General features: G+C 43.5%; 1 protein-coding gene across 1 annotated transcript in view; it reads right to left on the bottom strand.

Annotated features, from left to right (window-relative positions):
- The window catches only part of LOC126281889 (uncharacterized), a 1,790,734-nt gene that overhangs the window by 1,464,791 nt on the left and 299,764 nt on the right, over positions 1-26,179 (bottom strand). The gene's annotated exons all lie outside the window — the stretch shown is intronic.

Here is a 26,179-nt window from a genome sequence, read left to right on the forward strand (position 1 = left end):
CTCACTGAGTTGCCGTTTTGCCTGACTGAGAGCGGCGTTAGCAGCGCATATCCCCTCTTGTAGAATCTTTGCTAGACTGCTATTACTTCCTGGTCGTTGTTTGCCGTAAGAGTTCAGGTCGCAAGTTCGGGTCTGCCAGTCAGTTGGTTCAGATGGTTCAATGGACTCTGAGCACTACGGGACTTAACGTCGTAGGTCATCAGTCCCCTAAAACTTGGAACTACTTAAAGCTAACTAACCTAAGGACATCACACACATCCATGCCCGGGGCAGGATTCGAACCTGCGACCGTAGCTGTCGCGCGGTTCCAGACTGAAGCGCCTAGAACCACTCGGCCACACCGGCCGGCCCAGTCAGTTGGAACGTGACTGGAGCGCAGTCCGGACCTGCCAGTCGGGGAGATGCAATGCGGCACTATCGCAGTCGGGTTGGAGCAGCAGTGAGGCCTGCGTCGACATGGCTCACCCGACCATTGCCGCCATGCATCACTTGAGCCGGGCCACAGTCTAGGTGGATCGTCAGTCGGTCGACGTGCTTTGGCGCACCGATCGTTCATGAGTCGACTGTGTGTGTGTGCATCGGCTCCTGATGTTTCTTCGTGCATGCTTAGTCACTGTTGGGTATCGTTCAGGTCTTTGTGCAGTGTTTGTCAGATTATGTGTGTAGTTGGCGTTATGTCCACTGACGACTATTTTAGATGTTGTCGGCATTCTGAGGGCAGTGCTCCCTCTCATCGGCGACGCGTAATTGGTTCTCTGAGCGCTTCTGGTACCCTTCAATTACCATCTTGTGGAACGTTTGTCGGTCCTCCCCGGGTGCAGGGATGTCGTTTAGCCAGTGGGTGTGTTTCCTCTGCATGGTTGGGTCCGAGCCAGTATTTCCGCCGTCGTTTGTCTGGAAGTGAGTGGGAGACGCACCAGCAGTGCAGTCCCGACGGACCAGCAGGCAGTCGGTCGGTTGCTACGGACCAGGGAAGATATCTCCACGCGGTGTAGTCGGCTGGGTGCGCTGGCGGTCCCTGTGCAGTGTCGGAGCATGCGTGTAGCTGTCCGATCGCTACGACCTTCGTGGTTCACCGACCCAGGGCGCCAAAGTTGAGTAGTGGTTTCAACTACCCAAGCCAAGTCCATACATGTTATGTGTTTCGTTTCGGTGGTTCGTATTTGGGGATTTTTTCCTGTGAGCAAAACCAAGTGTTTCTATTGCTATAATTTAGCCTCCATGCGGTGCAATTAACTATATTGGTTGGCTGCACCAGCGGAATTTTCTCCCTTGTGGCCGTTAGTTTTCTGGTCACCTGTCCTGGCCACTGCCGTAAATTCAGGCAGTGTTCCTTACCGTATTTCAAATTCAAGTGTACCAGCGGAATTTTCTGCCTTGTAGCCGTTAGTTACATGCTCTGGCCACTAACGTAATTTCAGGCTGCGTCCTCTCCTCACCTGTTGTCGCTGTCTAACATGGTACACAGTTTTGACAGCTAATACTTTTTTCATTGTGGACAGTCACTTTCGTAACCTTTTGTGTTTGAGTTCTCTTGTTCCGATTCGTGGCAATCAAATCGTTGTGTCTGTCTGTCCGTGGCTGTCCCCTGGTTGGGTTCCGACGGTCCAAGTGTAGTTGGGCTCACCACCTGCACTCTGATTTATTGTTTGGAGGCCCTCAGCTGTGAAATAATTGGCTTTTTGAAACTCGTATTCTGAAAGTTCGGCTATGTGCCGTTTTGGTTTAAAGGTGTTATTAAATTATAATAAATTACAATTTTGAGTGAACCTGACCGACCCCTTATTTGGCCCTTTCCACAATCCTAATCACCTGTTCTGCCCTGTGGGTTTAGCGGGCGTCTCACATCTTTTGTCACTAAGTCTGGTGACCAAAGATTCATTAATATTATTCCATGATAAAAACTTACTGGCTCTAGGTAAAACAGCGAGGCAGACTGGCATTATAGACCTGTCTGCGGAGGGCACTGCTGCACGTGGAACGACTTAAATACGATAAGCGTTCCGTGATATAAACCTGAGGCCCTTGTGTCCGAAGCTAGTGGTCGTGCGGTAACGTTCTCGCTTCCCACGCCCGGGTTCCCGGGTTCGATTGCCGGCGGGGTCAGGGATTTTCTCTGCCTCGTGATGACTGGGTGTTGTGTGCTGTCCTTAGGTTAGTTAGGTTTAAGTAGTTCTAAGTTCTAGGGGACTGATGACCACGGATGTTAAGTCCCATAGTGCTCAGAGCCATTTGAACCATTTCTGAGGCCCTTGTAAACAGCAGACGACGTCCTTAGTTCCCATCGCGGTTAGACAAAAATGCGGCATCTTCTACAGTGTTGGGAAATGCTCTTCCTCCGTGATATGTGCTGCCATTGTAGTTTCAGAATATTCCATTGATAAAATAATTTGGAAGATTTCATGTAGGTTATTTCAATAAAACGTGGTCTGCAGATCAGTTCTTCTTTTCTTTACTTCACTTTAGTCTTATGATGATTATTAATGTCAACTACGTAAGTGATGTGTAGAACTCATATCCGTGGAAGGAAATACAGTTTAGAGACACAAGCAAGCACCGATGGAACACTGACCTTGAGGTCAGACAGCGGGCTATGACGTTAGTCCCCTCGCCAGTTCCACAGCGTGCTCGTAGTAGGGAACACCTACCTGAAAACAAGACGAAACAAAACATTTCATTAGTTACAATTTTTACACAGGAGGTACTAAAATTCAGGGTCAGAAGCGAGACGTTGCAATGGGGAAAAGCGCATGGTAAACATTGACATGAGAGCGTTAGTGTTTCCGATTTGATACGACCAGGGTGCCCGTATAGATATGGATACCATGTCTTCACACAGCGGTACCATAACTCGACTTTTTCTCAGGCGGCCGCATTATTAGCCCATGAAAATCATAATAGATTTCGGATAACGGTTGAGAAGTTTTGCGTATACTGTGTGGGTATTTGGTATAGGTGGTATGGCGTACTGGACCAGAAAGACTAACGAAATCGAGACGAAGGGGTATTTTCTTCCGTTCTACGTTTCTACACATGAAGAAATTCAGTTTGATGAGCTAAAATTAAAAAGAAATAAACAGAAGAAGAGAGAAAAGCGTTAACAGTATAGCGTGAGAAGCTAACCGTGCAAGCCATTTTTAGAGAAGCGAGAATGGACTATGAGACCATGTGGCCTCTGTATACGGAAGATACGGAAGATACCATAAACGTGGCTTTAGTGCGCTGTAGGATATATTGTCGTTACGTGCTCTAGTGTTGAATTTTGGCCTGCTCTGAAGTGTTATCGTAGTAAACAACAGTGCAGACTACGTTGTTCGAATATTGATCCCACCGTGGAGGAGAACTATAATCCGACAAAAGGGAAATGGAACTGATAGCGGTAACGATAAACTATTATTTTGGATGGATGCAGCCGAATCATAATTAGCAACGACAGCTTAATTATCTTCCAAAATAAACGTAATATAACTTAAAAACACTTTCAAAGAAAGGGTGAATTAGTATTGAAGGATTAACCAATGAACAAGTTAACCCTTTCAGTCCTCCTGGCTACAACTGTGTACATTAATGTTTACCGTGGATTAGCTATATCAGAAATATTTTTCCTAAATGGAAATCTCATGCACACATTTTTGAATGTTCAGTCTTTTCACCAGGCACAAGTGCTGACGCCTGTTGAGCATAGCTGTAAAAGTATCAACAAGTGAATGTAGCAGTACGCAGCAACTTGTGGCCGCCAGAATACAACGAAGTGGTTGCTCAGTTGTATACCACCGTATAATGAAGTATTGTTATTGTTATTTTGCCTGGTAATTATTGAAGATCAATTTATTTATAACAACAGTGAGTATTTCGACATTAATTATTTTAATCCATGGAAAGAAGCCAAGCGTGCAAAGTATATTTTGTAAACGGGTACATATATGTGCATATACCTTGCATCTAAATTGATTTTAAAAAATCACCTAAGATTTTCTTTACTCCAAAAAAAAAATTCAGGTTGGAAAGGATTAGAGACAACCGAGAATAGTCGCATTCTTATCACCAGAGTGCAAACTCATACATACCCACATACTCGCGATAAACGTAATTGTTTCAATTCAGATTACATAGAAATGTCGGTAGGTCAACCGCAATAGCTTAGTGTATTTGGCGTATTAATAACTGAAACAGCAGAGAGCGCGTTATTTGGAAATTGCACGCTTGGCTAATAGGTTTAATTAAGTTTCAGATTAGCCAGTTTGTGCGAGCTAAAACTTGTATTACGACAAAATTAACTTTTAATCAACTCTAACTGCAAAACAATTAACAGGATAAAAAAGCTCCGAGGTGAAATAACAAGATGAGATACATAGCTTTAATTAAATCCCACTCTATTCTACCACTTAAGTGACTTTAGGTCAATGGTTAAAGTTCGCAATTAACCTGAAACACTCGTATGTGTTGCATATGTAGCAAAGGCATTGTATAGCAAGGCAACTGCGATGACGAAGCAGCAATTGACGTTCCTAGCCCCATAATTACGAAGGCGTCGTATGCCAAGACAACTGCGGTGACGAAGCTGCAGTTGACGCTTCTAGTCCCGTAATTAAGAGCACGGCCTCACTCATTAACGTACTGTACACTGTTCTGTCAAACTTAAGGACAAGCTCCATGAAGTAACGTAACGTATAATCTACTCAGCGCAAGTGGATGAAAGTGCTGGAGCTAGTAAGTTAGTTACATGGTTTATTTTGCAAGACACATCATACTGATATAGAACGAGTCATTTTACATTCACATCGCAAATTAATTTGTACATATGGTTACATTCTGGACATTTATAAGGATGTAAAAGTAGGCTTCCGCGGCCATTGTGACCCTCAGTAAAATTTGTCTGCCTTCGTGGCCGCATTGTCAATATGTAAAACGTTTAGGCCCCGTTTGAAGTGACCTTCTTCAGCGTCTTTTTGTTAAAAAAAAGCACGCTGAAGAAGGCCTTTGGGAGTTTTTGTTTAAACAAGAACACACTGAAGAAAGTCACTTGCAATACGGACCGAAACGTCGGTAGTTTTACAAATTGACAGGTCTTCAGAGTGTTCCTGTTTAAACAAGAACACCCTGAAGAAGGTCACTTGCAACAGGGACCGAAACGAAGGTAGTTCTTCATAATCACAATGCAGTCACAAATCCAGAAACATTTTACTGAATTTCTAAGAATATTTTTCCCAGAGGTCTCCCAGTCCTGTACAGGAAACGGACGTCAAATACCGTAACCATAGCGTGACTATAGCACCAAATGGGTCTCGCCTCGCAATTCGAGGCAGATGGAGAAATGGAAGAAGACTGAGTGAGTGAGAGTGTGAGTGTGTGTGTGTGTGTGTGTGTGTGTGTGTGTGTGTGTGTGTGTGTGTGTGTGTGTGTCTGTGTCTGTGTGTGTGTCTATCAATAAGTAGTTACGGTTCACTGACGTGGTGTTCTTCATTACAATATGGCCAGGAGTCAACATGTGGATGACTTCACTTGGAGGAACATTCGACGCGAAAATGGAAGGAGGGCGAAGTGTGTCGACCGTATCCCAGAGGTTTGGTATTGTTCACAGCATTGTTTCTCGTACATGGAGAGTGTTTCGAACCACAGGTAGCATACTTCTGCCCAAAGGAGAGAGTATAACACTACTGCTCCGCTCCTTTATACAGACATGCAATTTACCTACTAACGACAGGATCTATTTTTGTCACAAGGCAGCCACGTATTACGCTACAGCGCTTTTTATTTTTTCCGAATGTGGCCTAAACTTGCAGTAAATGTTACCTTCTGAGAGGAACTTAGAAATTTGACCGAGTTTATCTAACGTAAAATTGGAATCGAACCGTAATTTCATATGAATAGCTGTATGTAGATGACAGAAAGAAATAATTTTGGAAGGAGTAACAGTAACTGATTACTGTTAAATGAAATACAATTGTTATACGGTCGCCAGCCTAATTAGGCATAATACTGTAAAAGCATCATTCATCAAGAACCTGTGTTTACTACTTCAAAGCGAATTTTCATTAACTACTGTTCTAGGAAGTGCAATGAACACACCCAAATGGACAAATTACGCAGTGGGTAGCAGTGGTTGTCACTTTAGTAGTTAAGTAGTCACTAGATTTGCAAATGAGCCCTTCTCTTCTTTACTTCAATCATTACTTTTGTCTTTAACTAATATTGCTTAAACCTACGCTTCACTAACCACACAAGACAAGATACCACATAATAACAGTTAAGTACAATTAATACACACATTCACTATACAGAAGCAAAAAGGACACACAGTATACAAACCATCTATCTTTGTTTCTTAGTGTTTACTTCAAGAATCATTAGCTATAAACCTACTAAGCTGATTTATTCCTTTTTTTATGATAGAAAAGAAATGTGATCCCACAAACTATCCCTTTCATTGTAACAACAAAATTGTATACAGTTTCAAATTTATACATCATTAAGGTAGGATTGAATTACTCTTTCAATTTGAGATCATTAAGTTTGTATTATTTTAACACTCGTTACCCAGACAATAACCTCTACAAAACAGCAACAATATCCAGTAAAATTTTACTTCAAACAGCCTCCTCACAAAATGTTTATACACTCCTGGAAATTGAAATAAGAACACCGTGAATTCATTGTCCCAGGAAGGGGAAACTTTATTGACACATTCCTGGGGTCAGATACATCACATGATCACACTGACAGAACCACAGGCACATAGACACAGGCAACAGAGCATGCACAATGTTGGCACTAGTACAGTGTATATCCATCTTTCGCAGCAATGCAGGCTGCTATTCTCCCATGGAGACGATCGTAGAGATGCTGGATGTAGTCCTGTGAAACGGCTTGCCATGCCATTTCCACCTGGCGCCTCAGTTGGACCAGCGTTCGTGCTGGACGTGCAGACCGCGTGAGACGACGCTTCATCCAGTCCCAAACATGCTTAATGGGGGACAGATCCGGAGATCTTACTGGACAGGGTAGTTGACTTACACCTTCTAGAGCACGTTGGGTGGCACGGGATACATGCGGACGTGCATTGTCCTGTTGGAACAGTAAGTTCCCTTGCCGGTCTAGGAATGGTAGAACGATGGGTTCGATGACGGTTTGGATGTACCGTGCACTATTCAGTGTCCCCTCGACGATCACCAGAGGTGTACGGCCATTGTAGGAGATCGCTCCCCACACCATGATTCCGGGTGTTGGCCCTGTGTGCCTCGGTCGTATGCAGTCCTGATTGTGGCGCTCACCTGCACGGCACCAAACACGCATACGACCATCATTGGCACCAAGGCAGAAGCGACTCTCATCGCTGAAGACGACACGTCTCCATTCGTCCCTCCATTCACGCCTGTCGCGACACCACTGGAGGCGGGCTGCACGATGTTGGGGCGTGAGCGGAAGACGGCCTAACGGTGTGCGGGACCGTAGCCCAGCTTCATGGAGACGGTTGCGAATGGTCCTCGCCGATACCCCAGGAGCAACAGTGTCCCTAATTTGCTGGGAAGTGGCGGTGCGGTCCCCTACGGCACTGCGTAGGATCCTACGGTCTTGGCGTGCATCCGTGCGTCGCTGCCGTCCGGTCCCAGGTCGACGGGCACGTGCACCTTCCGCCGACCACTGGCGACAACATCGATGTACTGTGGAGACCTCACGCCCCACGTGTTGATCAATTCGGCGGTACGTCCACCCGGCCTCCCGCATGCCCACTATACGCCCTCGCTCAAAGTCCGACAACTGCACATACTGTTCACGTCCACGCTGTCGCGGCATGCTACCAGTGTTAAAGACTGCGATGGAGCTCCGTATGCCACGGCAAACTGGCTGACACTGACGGCGGCGGTGCACAAATGCTGCGCAGCTAGCGCCATTCGACGCCCAACACCGCGGTTCCTGGTGTGTCCGCTGTGCCGTGCGTGTGATCATTGCTTGTACAGCCCTCTCGCAGTGTCCGGAGCAAGTATGGTGGGTCTGACACACCGGTGTCAATGTGTTCTTTTTTCCATTTCCACAAGTGTAGTACCACTTGTGAAACAAGTTAGTTTTAATAACAATTTTAAATCAGTAAACATTAATACTCTCTTTTTCAAGTAATACTCTTAACTAAACTGATTTTTAAGTTCATTTTATAGTTAAGTTTCAAAGCATTCAGACATGGACAGTCACTGTTATATGTATGAGAAACAATTAATTCTTGCCCAGCAAATTAAGTATTCTGGCATAAAACTTTGCCACACATAAAAAATGCACCATAGAATTGTTAATGCTTTTTATGCAAAGGACATTTTCGGATTTCATTACTTAGCGGAGAGAATCCTGCGTGGAAAAGTGCATAGGATGGACACTTTGTTCAAACACATGTTTGAAAATTAGGATTATATTTCCATAGAACCAAACACAACATTACTAATTCACACATTAATACATTTCTGAACTTTCGTGTGTGTGACGAAAGGTTGCGCAATCGAGGTGACGTGTACGTGGCGGCTAGGTGGTCTTTCCATTGGCAAAAATAAGATCTATTTACCTCTTCTTGGCGTTGTTAATAATAATCTTAGAGCTTTTCCCAAATCGAGAGAACCATTTTACAGCCGCATATTAAATCTGAGGGCATTCCATTCCATTAGTAATACTATATGTCTCACTCGGCACCTGCGCTGTTTGTTCATCAGTTACTTGCTGTCGACTGCATACTGTGCTCTCTCGTTTGGCGCCCAGACCAGCACCACTCCACCTTTTCCGAGAGCACCAAATCGCTTCCGTTGCAGAGGGGAACTACATTGGGTTTTTGTTTTATATAATGCAGAGTCCCCATTTATGAACCAGTTACAGTGTAGGTAGTTACCAACAATCATATTTAAGCATATTAAGAAGTCAACAGAAATAAACATAATTAAATGCTACTCTCCTCCAAATAATACAAAGAACTTGACTTACAAAGCGTAAACATGTCACAAAACCTATACATTTCTTTAAAGTAGATCAAAGACATTACATATTAAAGAATATATGCTTTACATTACTCATAATAAATCAATACAACTTATTTACAGTATTAAACTGTGTTGTTACAAGGGGTGGTCGACCAAAGTGAACTACAGCAACAGGTAAGAATGCGCCACGACAAACAGCGCGTTGCAGTTGCAACCACATTCAACAGGGATGCGAAGTACGCAATTTCACGCTCCACAGAGGTACAGCAACTGCATGGCGGTGTGGTTCTCTCTGCCCAACTATCAGTACGTTGCCTTCTGTTCTTGATACCCACACATCACTGCCACCGTTTACGCTGGTTCCAACAGCGCAGGGACTGGAACAAGGTGGAATAAGGGTGCTTGCACTTCTCGGACGACAGCAGATTCAGTCTGGTTAGTGATTCTGGACGTATCCTCTTAAGGCGAGAGGTGTAAAACGCAGTGTACACAGGAACATCGTCAGTCACGGCCGTTTTGGTTGTCCGGGTGTTACGGTGCGAACAGACATAAAACTGCGTAATTATGCTTACTTCACAATCTTTGGACACGGTTCAGTCGTCGGTTTAAGTTACTGTGAGACTGTACTTCCTCCCGTTGAAAGTGGGTACTTAGTTCTTCTTTACAATATTGTATAGTTATATCTACTGGTATTTTGTCTATATGGTGATGTGAAGTTAAACTCGTGATTAGAGAAACAGTTAAGCTCGTATTTCGTAAGTAATCTCGCAATTATTGGAAAGTGATCAGCAATGCAAAAGACAGTCATACACCTGATTGAAGTGTGTACAAAAAAGTGGTTCAAATGGCTCTGAGCACTATGGGACTTAACTGTTGAAGTCATCAGTCCCCTAGAACTTAGAACTAGTTAAACCTAACTAACCTAAGGAAATCACACACATCCATGCCCGAGGCAGGATTCGAACCTGCGACCGTAGCGGTCACGCGGTTCCATACTGTAGCGCCTAGAACCGCTCGGCCACACTTGCCGGCAACTGTGTACAAAACTGTCCTGTTAACAATAGCGCAAGCCATCTGACAGCGAGAAAAAATATGAAATATAAATAACTACCAAAGACGTTCGGTCTGAAAAGTGTCTTACTCTTGCAATCAAACAATGGAGAATCCAGGATGGACTGTAACACTATTATGAAAAGGAAAGATGGTACTCACCATATAGCGGAGATACCGAGTCGCAGATAGGCACAGCAAAAAGATTGTCACAAATGAAGCTTTCGGTCATTAAGGCCTTCGTCAACATTAGACACATATACACGCACGTCCCCTCATACTCACGCAAATGCAACTCACACACTGCAGTTGTCCGTGCGTGTGTTCTGTTGTTGATGAAGGCCTTAATGGCAGAAAGCTTCATTTGTGACAGTCTTTATGCTGTGCGTACCTGCGACTTGGCATCCCCATTATATGGTGAGTAGCATCTTTCCTTTTCATAACATTTTCACTTTCGAAATGTTAGTTGCATCTCACATCAATTATAAATGGGCTATCTATTTGTGCAATGAATAAATGTCGTGCTGAAGCTATATCCGAACTACTGCAGGTGCTCCTGCTATGCTAGTTAAAGAATAAAAATTGAAACTACTATCAACGTGGTAAGGAGAAAATATAAAAATGCAGTAAATGAAGCAGGCAAAAAGGAATACAAACGTCTCAAAAATGAGATCGACAGGAAGTGCAAAATGGCTAAACAGGGATGGCTAGAGGACAAATGTAAGGATGTAGAAGCTTATCTCACTAGGGGTAAGATAGATACTGCCTACAGGAAAATTAAAGAGACCTTTGGAGAGAAGAGAACCACGTGTATGAATATCAAGAGCTCAGATGGCAGCCCAGTTCTAAGCAAAGAAGGGAAGGCAGAAAGGTGGAAGGAGTACATAGAAGGTTTATACAAGGGCGATGTACTTGAGGACAATATTATGGAAATAGAAGAGGATGTAGATGAAGACGAAATGGGAGATACGATACTGCGTGAAGAGTTTGACAGAGCACTGAAAGACCTGAGTCGAAACAAGGCCCTCGGAGTAGACAACATTCCATTAGAACTACTGACGGCCTTGGGAGAGCCAGTCATGACAAAACTCTACCAGCTGGTGAGCAAGATGTATGAGACAGGCGAAATACCCTCAGACTTCAAGAAGAATACAATAATTCCAATCCCAAAGAAAGCAGGTGCTGACAGATGTGAAAATTACCGAACTATCAGTTTAATAAGCCACGGCTGCAAAATACTGACGCGAATTCTTTACAGACGAATGGAAAAACTGGTAGATGCAGACCTCGGGGAGGATCAGTTTGGATTCCGTCGAAATGTTGGAACACGTGAGGCAATACTGACCTTACGACTTATCTTAGAAGAAAGATTAAGAAAAGGCAAACCTACGTTTCTAGCATTTGTAGACTTAGAGAAAGCTTTTGACAATGTTGACTGGAATACTCTTTTTCAAATTCTAAAGGTGGCAGGGGTAAAATACAGGGAGCGAAAGGCTATTTATAATTTGTACAGAAACCAGATGGCAGTAATAAGAGTTGAGGGGCATGAAAGGGAAGCAGTGGTTGGGAAAGGAGTGAGACAGGGCTCTAGCCTCTCCCCGATGTTATTCAATCTGTATATTGAGCAAGCAGTAAAGGAAACAAAAGAAAAATTTGGAGTTGGTATTAAAATTCATGGAGACGAAGTAAAAACTTTGAGGTTCGCCGATGACATTGTAATTCTGTCAGAGACGGCAAAGGACTTGGAAGAGCAGTTGAACGGAATGGACAGTGTCTTGAAAGGAGGATATAAGATGAACATTAACAAAAGCAAAACGAGGATAATGGAATGTAGTCAAATTAAATCGGGTGATGCTGAGGGAATTAGATTAGGAAATGAGACACTTAAAGTAGTAAAGGAGTTTTGCTATTTATGAAGTAAAATAACTGATGATGGTCGAAGTAGAGAGGATATAAAATGTAGACTGGCAATGGCAAGGAAAGCGTTTCTGAAGAAGAGAAATTTGTTAACATCGAATATAGATTTATGTATCAGGAAGTCGTTTCTGAAAGTATTTGTTTGGAGTGTAGCAATGTATGGAAGTGAAACATGGACGATAACTAGTTTGGACAAGAAGAGAATAGAAGCTTTCGAAATGTGGTGCTACAGAAGAATACTGAAGATAAGTTGGATAGATCACGTAACTAATGAGGAGGTATTGAATAGGATTGGGGAGAAGAGAAGTTTGTGGCACAACTTGACTAGAAGAAGGGATCGGTTGGTAGGACATGTTTTGAGGCATCAAGGGATCACAAATTTAGCATTGGAGGGCAGCGTGGAGGGTAAAAATCGGCGAGGGAGACCGAGAGATGAGTACACTAAGCAGATTCAGAAGGATGTAGGTTGCAGTAGGTACTGGGAGATGAAGAAGCTTGCACAGGATAGGAGAGCATGGAGAGCTGCATCAAACCAGTCTCAGGACTGAAGACCACAACAACAACATCAACGTGGTACGTCGCCAAACACATACATTCTACACACAAACTTCAATAGTCCTTTTGTTGCCACTTCCCCCAATGATTTTACAAATTCTGATGGAATACTGCCGGCCGGAGTGGCCGTGCGGTTCTAGGCGCTACAGTCTGCAGTCGAGCGAACGCTACGGTCGCAGGGTCGAATCCTGCCTCGGGCATGGATGTGTGTGATGTCCTTAGGTTAGTTAGGTTTAAATAGTTTTAAGTTCTAGGCGACTGATGACCTCAGAAGTTAAGTCGCATAGTGGTCAGAGCCATTTGAACCATTTGATGTAATATTAAGTTCTCCAAAGCTCTCTTACATTCTGACTCTAATAGTGGATCCCCTATCTGTTTCTTCTTCTATCACATCAGACAACTCTTCCCCCTTACAAGAGCCTTTTGGTAGGGTGTCCCATTCTTCCACCAGTGCGGTTGACAGCTGCTGCATGGTTGTTCCTGCTTGTGCACATTCTGCAGGATGTCTCCCAAACGCATGCCGCCCGTGCTCGATGGGATTTTAGCTACGGGATTGGTAGGCCAGTCCACTTTCCGAAACTTGTCTGCTTTAAAGTGCTTTTCCACTTGCGCCGTTCGATTCGGTTCCTCACTGCCATCCATAAAAGTGAAATCAGGGTCGGATAGCCTCTGAAAAGACGCACATGGTGTAAGGGTTTTGTTACATAAAGAAAATTGCATTTCTGGTAATATTTCGGATGTCACGCGGGAAAGTAAAGCTTCAATGGCAGCTGAGTAACAGGGGACAACAACTCTGCCATAAAGGTTGCGCTGCTAGAGGCTGTTAGTAGAGTTGTGAGTGGAGTGCGGTCTTGGAAGACGGGGTGGGGGGTGGGGAGCTGGGAGGAGAGAAAAAGAGAGGGAGGAAGAGTCATGTTTGTATCTTGTGGTGGAATAAGATTGTTTTTTTCTTACATTTATGGATAGATCATTTGCAAACTCATTCAGAAGACTTCAAAAGCTACCCGTAATTGTGCATTTTCCGAGAAATCCAAGTGTAGCATTTAGTTTGTTAAGTCATTTAGAATTGGAATTTTTATGATAATGTAACAATGTGTGATTTACTGATTTTTCTTCAAAGATGAATAGCATACGTATTCGCAGGGTAGTAGAGAGAATTTGTTCAGCTTTTCCCACTATTAATGTAAAGTGAATTTTTAATATTTCAAGTCTTAGAGATGTAAAGTTTTGTTAATACAGTTACTTTATTAGTTATCCATCAATCGGCATTCGTATCTTTATTTCAAGTTTCACATATATAAATTTGCCTTCCCGAGTACTCAGTACTCAGAACTTTAATTGACAATGGTCATTGTTGTAATGAGATTTATTAGAACAGACGTTTTGTGAATGTCTCTGTAGTTTAAAGCACGGAAAAATATCATCCACACAATTCCGAAGACAGTAAGAACTGACAAGTGAGAGAATTATCGCACAATCAGCTTAACAGCTCATGTATCCAAGTTTCTGACTAGAATAATGTAGATAATAGAAACGATAATGAACGTATGGCATTGGTGGCCGGCAGACCCCTCGCGGGGCGGTTCGGCCGCCGCGCCACAAGTTCTTTAACGCCACTACGGCGACATGCTAGAAAGACACACAACAACCAGTAACCTCGAGGCAGAGAAAATCCCTGACCCGGCCGTGAATCGAACCCGGGACCCCGTGCTCGGCAAGCGAGAACGCCACTACGGCGACATGCTAGTAAGACTCACAACAACCAGTAATCTCGAGGCAGAGAAAATCCCTGACCCGGCCGTGAATCGAACCCGGGACCCCGTGCTCGGCAAGCGAGAACGCCACTACGGCGACATGCTAGAAAGACACACAACAACCAGTAATCTCGAGGCAGAGAAAATCCCTGACCCGGCCGTGAATCGAACCCGGGACCCCGTGCTCGGGAAGCGAGAACGCCACTACGGCGACATGCTAGAAAGACACACAACAACCAGTAATCTCGAGGCAGAGAAAATCCCTGACCCGGCCGTGAATCGAACCCGGGACCCCGTGCTCGGGAAGCGAGAACACCACTACGGCGACATGCTAGAAAGACTCACAACAACCAGTAATCTCGAGGCAGAGAAAATCCCTGACCCGGCCGTGAATCGAACCCGGGACCCCGTGCTCGGGAAGCGAGAACGCCACTACGGCGACATGCTAGAAAGACACACAACAACCAGTAATCTCGAGGCAGAGAAAATCCCTGACCCGGCCGTGAATCGAACCCGGGACCCCGTGCTCGGGAAGCGAGAACGCCACTACGGCGACATGCTAGAAAGACACACAACAACCAGTAATCTCGAGGCAGAGAAAATCCCTGACCCGGCCGTGAATCGAACCCGGGACCCCGTGCTCGGGAAGCGAGAACGCTACAGCAAGACCACGAGCCGCGGACAATACAAGAAGAATGGAGAAGAAAATTGAGGAGGTGTTAGATCATTTTGGCTTTAGGAAAGCTAGTGGTACCAGAGAGCCAATTCTGACGTTGCGGTTGATAATGGAAGCAAGACAAAAGAAAAATCAAGACACATTCATAGGATTACTCGACCTGGAAAAACCGTTCGACAATGTAACATGGTGCAAGACGTTCGGAATTCTGAGGGTAAGCTGCAGGGAGAGACGGGTAATACGCAACATGTACAAGAGCCAAGAGGGAATAGTAAGAGCGGACGACAAAGAACGAAGTTCTCAGATTAAAAAGGGTGTAAGAGGGGATGTAGTTTTTCGCCCCTATTGTTCAATCTATCTATCGCAGAAGCAGTGATGGAAATAAAAGAAAGGTTCAGCAGTAGAATTAAAATTCAAGGCGAAAGGATATCAATGATAAGATTCGCTGGTGACATTGCTATCCTCACTGAAACTTACTAAGAATTGTATGATCTGCTGAATGGAATGGACAGTACTAAATATGGATAAGGAATAAATCGAAGAAAGGCGAAAGTAGTCAGAAGTAGCAGAAATGCGAGCAGCGTGAAACTTAACATTAGGATTGCTGGTCACGAGGTAGAAGTAGTTAAGGCAGAAAAATAAGCTGTGACGGACGGAGAAAGGAGAACATCAAAAGGAGCCCAGCACTGGCAAATGGATAGTCCTGACCAGGAGATGGCTACTAGTATTAAACATTTGAGGAAGAACTTTCTGAGGAAGTACGTTTCGGGTACAGCATCGTATGGTAGTGAAACATGGACTATGGGAAAACCGGAATGGAAGAGAATCGAAGCATTTGAAATGTTTTTATCCAGAAGAATGTTGAAAATTAAGCGACTGATGAGGTAAGGAATGAGAATCAGAGAGGAAAAGGATATGTTGAAAACACTGACCAGGAGAAGGGACAGGATGATAGGACATCGGGTAAGACATCAGGGACTGACTTCCATGCTACTAGACGGAGCTGTAGAGGGCAAAAACTGAAGAAGAATTAGACAGAGATTGGAATACGTCCAGCACATAATTGAAGACGTAGACTGCGAGTGCTTCTCTGAGATGAGGAGGTTGGTACAGGAGAAGAAATCTTGGCGGCCCGCATCAAACCAGTCAGAAAACTGATGGCTCAAAAAAGGAAAACATAAGAAGAATCCTGCTTAAGAACCTTGCGTCAGCAAGGGACCACATACACTATTAAGAACCATCCTCTGCCTTTTGTAATGCCTAAGGAAACATCACAAATCGCAGTGACTTGAATGTAATTATTGTCTTACAATGAAAGTGTAATTTCTTTACTTCTCACTGCTTATTTATTTCGCATACCTTGTGAACTGTACTGTAGCAGTTCTTTCTCTGTATGGCCCAAGTTTCGCCGAACTATGTTACTTGGCTACTTTCCTCGTTAAGTTTCACACACTAGTGTACATAGGTTCTTAATTCTAATCTTGCCAAGTATCTTCGGCATCGGGTTCCCTACTTCTCTTTTCCTTTATTATGATTGTTATATACTATACTTTTCTCATCATATAACACTTTTATCACATTTAATATTCATAGTTCCCTCACTGGACTGGTGATCCGCAGTAAAATACAACCATAAACATCTGATTGTTATTTCTAATCACCTCAATGATATTTTTCTATGAAGTGTTCCCTATTAGTAGTGGTATTACCATTTCTCAGATAAAGACCTTTTGCGTTGTACCAGCATTCGAAAGCGAGATTCAAAATTCAGGACAAGGTGTGTATCTAGAATCAGTTCACGGGTTAACGTTTCGGAAGCAATTTGCTTCGTTAAAGAAGAATGGGTCCACACAGCTCTGTTTCTCTTCTTCTTGCTTACTTCTTTTCTTATGAAATACAAATACAGGATAGCTGTACTTACCTCGCTTTTGTCCACTTCGAGGTAGTACGGTGGCCCGTCTAAACACTTGCGACCCGGAAACATACTGACGTTGCGACTGGCCGGTAAACACATGGCTGCAATTCGTGTCTCCCGTGTTGTTGCGGTCAACACCGCAGGCAAATATTGTCGGTAATATGCTGTCCCTATTGCCTAGTAAACGTAGCGTTAGACATCTTAAACCAGGGCCGGACAGAGCTTGCCAACCTTCACGCGTTTAGCCCAATCTGTCACTCGGGTTTTTACGGACCTTCTCGGAAGTACCCGGAACAGCTTGACGTTTCATTTAGCGTTGCGGTGCAGCATTTTGCGGTCGGCAAAACTCTCTGAGTTCGGCAGAATCGTGGTGTTAGCGCTGTTCAACCTCCAGTACTTGTTTGCAGTATGGCCGACGTTCGCAGGTCCAGTGGATGTTGGCACCAAAAGAGGCAGTCTAGCGATGTATCGTCGCAATTCCTTAAAATGAATTGGAATGACAGAAAAGAGGGATGAGAATTCTCAGTTTGCATAAGCGACAGGTATTGCATATTTGCCATGAAACGGTAGTACAATTCCATGCAGAAAGAATTTAAAGAAGATTTAGTTCAAGTTTCGGAATCTTGATAATTTTTGCCTCTTTGTGAATTTTCATTGTTTCATTACTTTATGTCCGTCTGAAACCATCCACTACCCTTTGTCTGTTCAAATGTGTCCTCTGCAAAATGTTAATTGTTCGCGGCTGCGTGGTTTACTAATGCTAAAATCTGGCCACGGTACGTAGAAATTGTGTCTACGCGAACCACGTGGCCACACGAGTTAACTCTGAGCCTATGTTTCCGGTGGTCCCCTGCCTCTGTCCTAGAGTTTACGTATTGCTCTGATTTTGGAATATTAAATATATCCTCTCAGGATTATTCATTTCAATTTGTGGTTTGTGATTTCATGTTAAGCGCGTAAGCGTGCATGTGTGGCCGTCGTTGAGGCGGTTTCCCCAAACGAGGTTCAAATTTAAGTGCAACCTTGATATTCAGATTTACGCTTTCATTTAATGATTTTTCAACACAGTGGAACAAACATCCTAGCTTCGTTGCATGTTGGTTCAAAAATGGCTCTGAGCACCATGGGACTCAAGTTCTGAGGTCATCAGTCCCCTACAACTAACCTAAGGACATCACACACATCCATGCCCGAGGCAGGATTCGTACCTGCGATCTTAGCGGTCGCGCGGGTCCAGACTGTAGCGCCTAGAAACGCTCGGCCACCCCGGCCGGCTCGTTGCATGTTGGTGTTGGGGCCGTCCTTGCTGTTCTCTCAGTGAATGTGGGACTGAACACGAGTATTAAACCTTTCCCGTCCCCCTCTAATTACGACAGCGATTCTGAATCTAAGAGATTCTGGGCTGAATCTTATAGTGTTTCACAAACAATCGTGCGTAGTTCCCAGGCAACATCAGTTATATGTATGTCTTATATCAATGTCTTAACAAGTAAATAATTTTGATTCAAGTCTTACCGATGTTACGTCTCCAGAGTCATGGAACTTGCCGATGGTAGGGAGACATGCGTGCCTCAGCGATACAGATAGCCGTACCGTAGGCGCAACCACAACGCAGAGGTATCTGTTGAGAGGGCAGACAAACGTGTGGTTCCTGAAGAGCGGCAGCAGCCTTTTCAGTAGTTGCAGGGGCATCAGTCTGGATGATTTACTGATCTGGCCTCGTAACACCACATGCAGATGCACTGTGTGGCTAAATGATTATGGCATCCTCTTCAGTAAAATATTCTGAACGTAAAATAGTCCCCCATTCGGATCTCTGTACGGGGGCTACTCAGGAGAACCTCATCTCCAGAAGAAACAAAACTTCCTTTCTACGGGTCGGAGTGTGGATTGTCAAATCACTGTTTTAATCGGGCACGTAGGCTAGAAATGTTAAAAAGAGAAATGGATAGGTTAAAGACAACACATTGGGAACTAGCGAAGTTAAGTGGCTGAAGGGAGAGGACTTCTGGTCAGGTGAATACACGGTTAACTCGTAAATACAATATCAAATAGGTTTAATGCAGCAGCAGGTTTAATAATGAATAAGAAAATACGAATGCAATTAGGCTACTACACTCCTGGAAATTGAAATAAGAACACCGTGAATTCATTGTCCCAGGAAGGGGAAATTTTATTGACACATTCCTGGGGTCAGATACATCACATGATCACACTGACAGAACCACAGGCACATAGACACAGGCAACAGAGCATGCACAATGTCGGCACTAGTACAGTGTATACCCACCTTTCGCAGCAATGCAGGCTGCTATTCTCCCATGGAGACGATCGTAGAGATGCTGGATGTAGTCCTGTGGAATGGGTTGCCATGCCATTTCCACCTGGCGCCTCAGTTGGACCAGCGTTCGTGCTGGACGTGCAGACCGCGTGAGACGACGCTTCATCCAGTCCCAAACATGCTCAATGGGGGACAGATCCGGAGATCTTGCTGGCCAGGGTAGTTGACTTACACCTTCTAGAGCACGTTGGGTGGCACGGGATACATGCGGACGTGCATTGTCCTGTTGGAACAGTAAGTTCCCTTGCCGGTCTAGGAATGGTAGAACGATGGGTTCGATGACGGTTTGCATGTACCGTGCACTATTCAGTGTCCCCTCGACGATCACCAGAGGTGTACGGCCAGTGTAGGAGATCGCTCCCCACACCATGATGCCGGGTGTTGGCCCTGTGTGCCTCGGTCGTATGCAGTCCTGATTGTGGCGCTCACTTGCACGGCGCCAAACACGCATACGACCATCATTGGCACCAAGGCAGAAGCGACTCTCATCGCTGAAGACGACACGTCTCCATTCGTCCCCCCATTCACGCCTGTCGCGACACCACTGGAGGCGGGCTGCACGATGTTGGGGCGTGAGCGGAAGACGGCCTAACGGTGTGCGGGACCGTAGCCCAGCTTCATGGAGACGGTTGCGAATGGTCCTCGCCGATACCCCAGGAGTAACAGTGTCCCTAATTTGCTGGGAAGTGGCGGTGCGGTCCCTACGGCACTGCGTAGGATCCTACGGTCTTGGCGTGCATCCGTGCGTCGCTGCGGTCCGGTCCCAGGTCGACGGGCACGTGCACCTTCCGCCGACCACTGGCGACAACATCGATGTACTGTGGAGACCTCACGCCCCACGTGTTGAGCAATTCGGCGGTACGTCCACCCGGCCTCCCGCATGCCCACTATACGCCCTCGCTCAAAGTCCGTCAAGTGCACATACGGTTCACGTCGACGCTGTCGCGGCATGCCACCAGTGTTAAAGACTGCGATGGAGCTCCGTATGCCACGGCAAACTGGCTGACACTGACGGCGGCGGTGCACAAATGCTGCGCAGCTAGCGCCATTCGACGGCCAACACCGCGGTTCCTGGTGTGTCCGCTGTGCCTTGCGTGTGATCATTGCTTGTACAGCCCTCTCGCAGTGTCCGGAGCAAGTATGGTGGGTCTGACACACCGGTGTCAATGTGTTCTTTTTTCCATTTCCAGGAGTGTATAAACAGCATAACGAACGCACAATTGTAACAAAGATACACACTACGCACACACCTACCAAAGTAGCACAAGTTAAGATGCCAACTAGCTCCGAAGATGAAGAAGAGATTGAACAAATGCGTGATGAGATAAAATAAATTATTTAATTGTTAACAGAGACGAAAACTTAATTGTTATGAGTGACAGGAATTCGATAGTATGAAATGAAAGAAAAGGAAAAATACTAGGTGGGATCGACTCTGGGAAAGGGAGGAATGAAATAAGAAGCCGCCTGGTAGAGCACGATCATCACTTACACCTGCTTTAAGAATCATGAAAGACGGCTGAGTACGTGGGAGAGACCTGGAGACATCAGAGCGTTTAAGACTGATTATATGATGGTAAGACAGAGATTTCGGAACCAGATTTTAAATGTAATACATTTCCAGGGGCAGTCGTAGATTCTGACCAAATTTATTTATTATCAACTGTAGATTAGAACTGAAGAAACCGGAGAAAGGTAGGAAGTCAATGAGATGTAACTTGGATAAGTTGAAAAAGCCAGAGGTTATTGAGAGTTTCAGAAGGAGCCTTAGGCAATGGTTAACTAAAGCAGGGGAAAGGAATACAGTAGAAGACGGATGAGTAGATAAGAGAGATGAAATAGTGAAGGCGGCAGGCGATCAAAAAGATAAAAAGACAAGGCGTAGCAGAAATTCTTCGCTAACACAGAAGACATTCAGTTTAATTGATGAAAGGAGAAAATATAAAGGAAAAAAGCAGGCGAAAGTGAATACAAACATTTAAAAATGAGATTGACAGGAAGGCAAAATGGCTAAGCAGGAATGGCTAGAGGACAAATGTGAAGTTTTACAAGCATAGTTCACTAAGGGAAAGACAGATACCACCTACAGAAAAATTAAAGAGGTCTTTGGAAAAAAGAGAACCAATGGTATGAATATAAAGAGCTCTGAGGGAAATTAAGTCCTAAACAAAGAGGGGAATGCTGAAAGGTGGAAGTAGTACACAGATGGTTTATACAAGGGAAATGAACTAGCAGACAATATTATAAAATGGAAGGGGACGTAGATGAAGATGACATGGGAGATAGATACTGAGAAAAGAATTTGACAGAGCGCTGAAAGACCTAAATCAAAACAAGGCCCCAGAGTAGACGATATTACGCCAAAACATCTACATCTACATGGATACTCTGCCAATCACATTTAAATCGTGATGACTGGGTGTTGTGTGCTGTCCTTAGGTTAGTTAGGTTTAAGTAGTTCTAAGTTCTAGGGGACTGATGACCATAGATGTAGTGCTCAGAGCCACTTGAACCATTTGAACCATGATGTCCACCCGACATCTTGTACCATTCCATTGGTACTCTCTCCCCTATTTCGCGATAATACGAAACGCGCTGCCCTTCTCTGAACTATTTTGATGCACTCCATCAATTCTACCTGGTAAGGGTCCCACACCGGGCAGCAGTATTCTAAAAGAGGATGGACAAACGTAGTGTAGTTAGTCTCCTTAGTAGGTCTGTTACATTTTCTAAGTGTCCTGCCAATCAAAGTCAGTGTTTGGTTAGCCTTCCCCACAACTTTTTCTATGTGTTCCTTCCAATTTAAGTTGTTCGTAAGTGTAATTCTTAGGTATTTAACTGAATTTATGGCCTTTAGATTTGACAGATTTATCATGTAACCGAAGTTTAACGGATTCCTTTTAGCACTCATGTGGGTGACCTCACACTTTTCGTTATTTAGGGCTAATTGCCAATATTCGCACCATACAGATATCTTTTCTAAATCGTTTTGCAATTTGTTTTGATCTTCTGATGACTTTATAACTCGATGAACGACAGCGTCATCTGCAAACAACTTAAGACGGCTGCTCAAATTGTCTCCCAAATCGTTTGTATAGATAAGGGACAGCAAAGAGTCTGTAACACTATCTTGGGCAACGCCACCTTTCGGGGAGCCAGCAGTCATGGCAAAACTCTTCCATCTGGTGCACAAGATCTATGAAACACGCGAAATACCCTCAGACTTCAAGAAGATTACAGTTGTTTCGATTCCAAAGAAAGCAGTTTGCTATCAAGTGTAAATGTTGCAAAATATTAATACCAATTCTTTGCAGTAGAGTGGGAAGACTTGTAAAAGCCGACCTCGGAGAAGACCAGTTTTTATTCCGCAGAAATGTAGGAATACGCGGGCCAATACTGGTCGTACGACTTACTGTAGAAGAAAGCTTAAGGAATGGCAAACTTAACCATTATAATATTTGTGGACTTGGAGCAAGTTTTTGTCAGGGTTGACTGGAATATTCTCTTTGAAATTCTGAAGCTAGCGAGGATTAAATAGAGGAAGTGTAAGGCTATTTACACCTTTCACAGAAACAGACGGCAGTTATAAGAATAGAGGGGCGTGAAAGGGTATCTGTGGTTGAGAAGGGAGTGATACAGTATTGTAACCTATCCCAGATGTTATTCAATCTATACACTAAGCAAGCAATAAAGGAAAACCAAGGAAAAAGTTTTAGTGGTAATTAAAGTTCAGGGAGAAGAAAGTTTGGGAATTGCATTTGAGAACGTAACCGTGTCAGAGACAGCAAATGATCTGGAAGAACAGCTGAAAAGAGTAAACGGTTTGACCGCGTCTTGAAAGGAGGATATAAGACGAATAACAGCAAAACCAAAACGAGAATAATTATGTATAATCAAATTAAATAAGGTGATGCTAAGTGAATTAGATTATGAAATGAGACACTTAAAGTAGTAGACTAGTTCTGTAATTTGGGCAGCAAAATAACTGATGGTGATCGGAATAGAGAGGATATAAAATGTAGACTGACATTGACGAGAAACGCATTTCTGAAGAAAGGAAATATGTTAACATTCAGTATAGATTTAAGTGTTAAGAAGTCTTTCTGAACGTGTATGTATGCAGTGTAGCCATGTATGAGGGTGAAACATGACAAATACTTTAGACAAGAAGAGAATAGAATCTTTCGAAATGTGGTGCAACAGAAAAATGTCGAAGGTTAGATGGGTCGATCACGTAATTATTGAGAGGGGTCCTGAACATAATTAGGGAGACCAGAATTTGTGGCACAACTTGACCAAAAGAAGAGATCAGTTGATAAGACACATTCTGAGACATCAAGAGATCACCAATTTAATATTGGAAGGAACTGTCGGGTGGGGGAGGTAAAAATCGTAGGAGGGCAAGGGATGAAAACAGTAAGCAGATTCAGAAAAATACAGATTAGAGATGTTATTCAGAGATGAAGAGGCTTGCACAGGGTGGAGTAGCATGTAGTACTGCAACAGATCAGTCTTCGGAATGACGAGCAACATAAGTCAGATAGAAGCAAATGTGGATTATTAGTGTTGTTGGTAGACATTGTCGTAGTTGAAGTAGAAAAAGAAGGAAAACTAGAGACACTGCCCAAAACATATGTGCAAAGCTCTATCGGATTTTCACAGTGGTTTTCATTTCACGACCTATCGGACCTTAGTTTCCAAACAGCCCTTGTAATTTGAAAAATGCATTTATATGTTTCGTAATTTTAAGATTGTTATCGATGAAATGTGGCAAATGTACTGTTGACTGCGGCACAATAGGTTTTTAGGAAAATCAAACTCAGGTGGGAAGAGGTCAAAACTGAGCATTAATGAAAGTATAGAAATATCTTAATTGACTGTGTTTAACGTTTGATACTTTCAGCTGGTTTTTGTGCCTGCAGTGGCTGCACCAGCTGGGAGTCGGGAGATACTCGGCGGTAAACTGAACGGATGCTCCGGCCAACGCCATATCGGCCCGCGGCACTAACATTACGGCGTCAGCTCACCAGAATTTATGGACGGCATTAAGGGGATCTATAAACAGCGCTAAATCTCTCAGGTGGCTGCGGCGGAAGGCCAACCTGCCCTGTATGCGCGATTTTATATTTCATGATAAAAAAGAAAATATTGCGGTCCTTACCTCAGATCCGTTCATTCACTGGCTAGCTTTCATCTTCTATACCTTTCTAATAAGTACACAAGAAAATACATATCTTATATACTCTTTGCCGAGTTTTTATCATGTTTGTAATAGGCTGCTCCTTGTCTATCTCTCTGCCTATCTGTTTGGTAAAAATCTGCAAATGATTTTAAACTAAGTTCATCATTAGCTAGAGACCTAAAATTTTAAAAATAGATCAGAACCGGAAGACAATATAATATTAATTCTCTTACTTGCCTGTTTGATGAATCTAGCTTCCACAGGAGAGAAAAGATTTGGTAATAACTGACATCTATTCTATCCTGCATGACTGGCATGTTGTGCAGGCAGTATTGGAGTGCATTGTAGGAGGTATGCGAGTAGACAGGCATGGGTGAGCAGAGTGAGGGGGGCGAGAGGAGATGGACATCGCTTTCTTGTCTCTCTGTTGATTTGGTACAAAGTTTTGCAATTGATTTTAACTTCTTGATGAACTAGAGACTTGAAATTTAAAACATAACTTAGAAACGGGTGACAATACAATATTAACTCACTTTCTTCGCTAGTGTGTGGTGGAGAGTACTTTGTATACCACTGCCATTACCCACTTTTCTGTCCCAGTCGTGTATGGTTCATGGGAAGAACGGTTACCGGTATCTCCATGTGGGTGCTGGAATTTCTCTCATTTTTACCTTCATGGCATTTTCACTAAAGATACGTAGGAGGAAGCAATGTACTGGATGAATCGTGTAAAGACATACTGAAATAACAGTGAAATTTACCACATGTCTCTGGTAATCTCATCAAAATGTTTGAAATCGATTGAAAAATTTCACACACACATGCCTCTAAGCAGAAAATGGTCCTGAAAATTTGTGTATGTGAATTTTTATTAGTTGTCAAAATATTTGTACTATTTAAACATGAGACGCACACCATTAACAAACGAAGCATAAATAGTTTAAATCCTTACTACTGTACTATTTTCTAACTGGTGCATGAATAGTTCATCTCCTAACTCTTACTTGTTACATGTTCCCCACATTTACCTATTTACATCTTACAAGGTATTTTATTAGCTATTAAAATTCACAGTTATAAATCTCAAAATTATCTGAACGGAGTTAGGGTTCTGTATAGAACAACGACAAATTATTTCACACTTTTCAGTCCAATTTAAAAACGTGCTATGTTAAAATTTTATTTTTATTTAAATAATTATTCGTTTCATTGTTGTACTTTTTCACTGCAGTCAACGTAATGGTCTTGAGAGATTCAACGTTTGTATAAATATTTAAGATTATATGGTTCGATTATTCTCTCTCATCTTCAGACCTAAAAAAAAAGAAAGTAAATGTGTACCAAATATTTTACTATAAGTAAATAAAAAAGAATTGTACATGAAAGAATTTACAGTAGTACTTGTGTCAGCAATCTGTCTCGTCTACTCAGAACCACATGTCAGAGCACTGTGTTTTGCAACTGAGGTCAGTGTTTTAAATAGCAGTGCATGTGTGATCAGCAGCACTGGTCGCCCAGAAGAGACAGCAGCAGTGCATTGGCTCACACATGGCTCTTGCAGTGGTCCAGCGTGCGGACTGGCTTCCGTACATACTGGAAACCCTTGAGTCTTACAACGCCACCAAGCAGAAGCAAATGTAATTAAGCATAACTTGCACACCCTCATCCCTATGGCTTCAGTTGATGATCCTAGTTTCACTTTCATAATTTATTGTTTTGTATTTTTTACATCTTTATACTTCAATGTTTTGCTTAAAATTCGTAATATTTTATGCCAGTTCATGCAGCTCTAGGATCTTTACATAATATACACTTTTGTAATTTTACGATTTTTA

The sequence above is a fragment of the Schistocerca gregaria genome, chromosome 1 (genome assembly GCF_023897955.1).
Source record: "Schistocerca gregaria isolate iqSchGreg1 chromosome 1, iqSchGreg1.2, whole genome shotgun sequence".
NCBI lineage: Eukaryota > Metazoa > Arthropoda > Insecta > Orthoptera > Acrididae > Schistocerca > Schistocerca gregaria.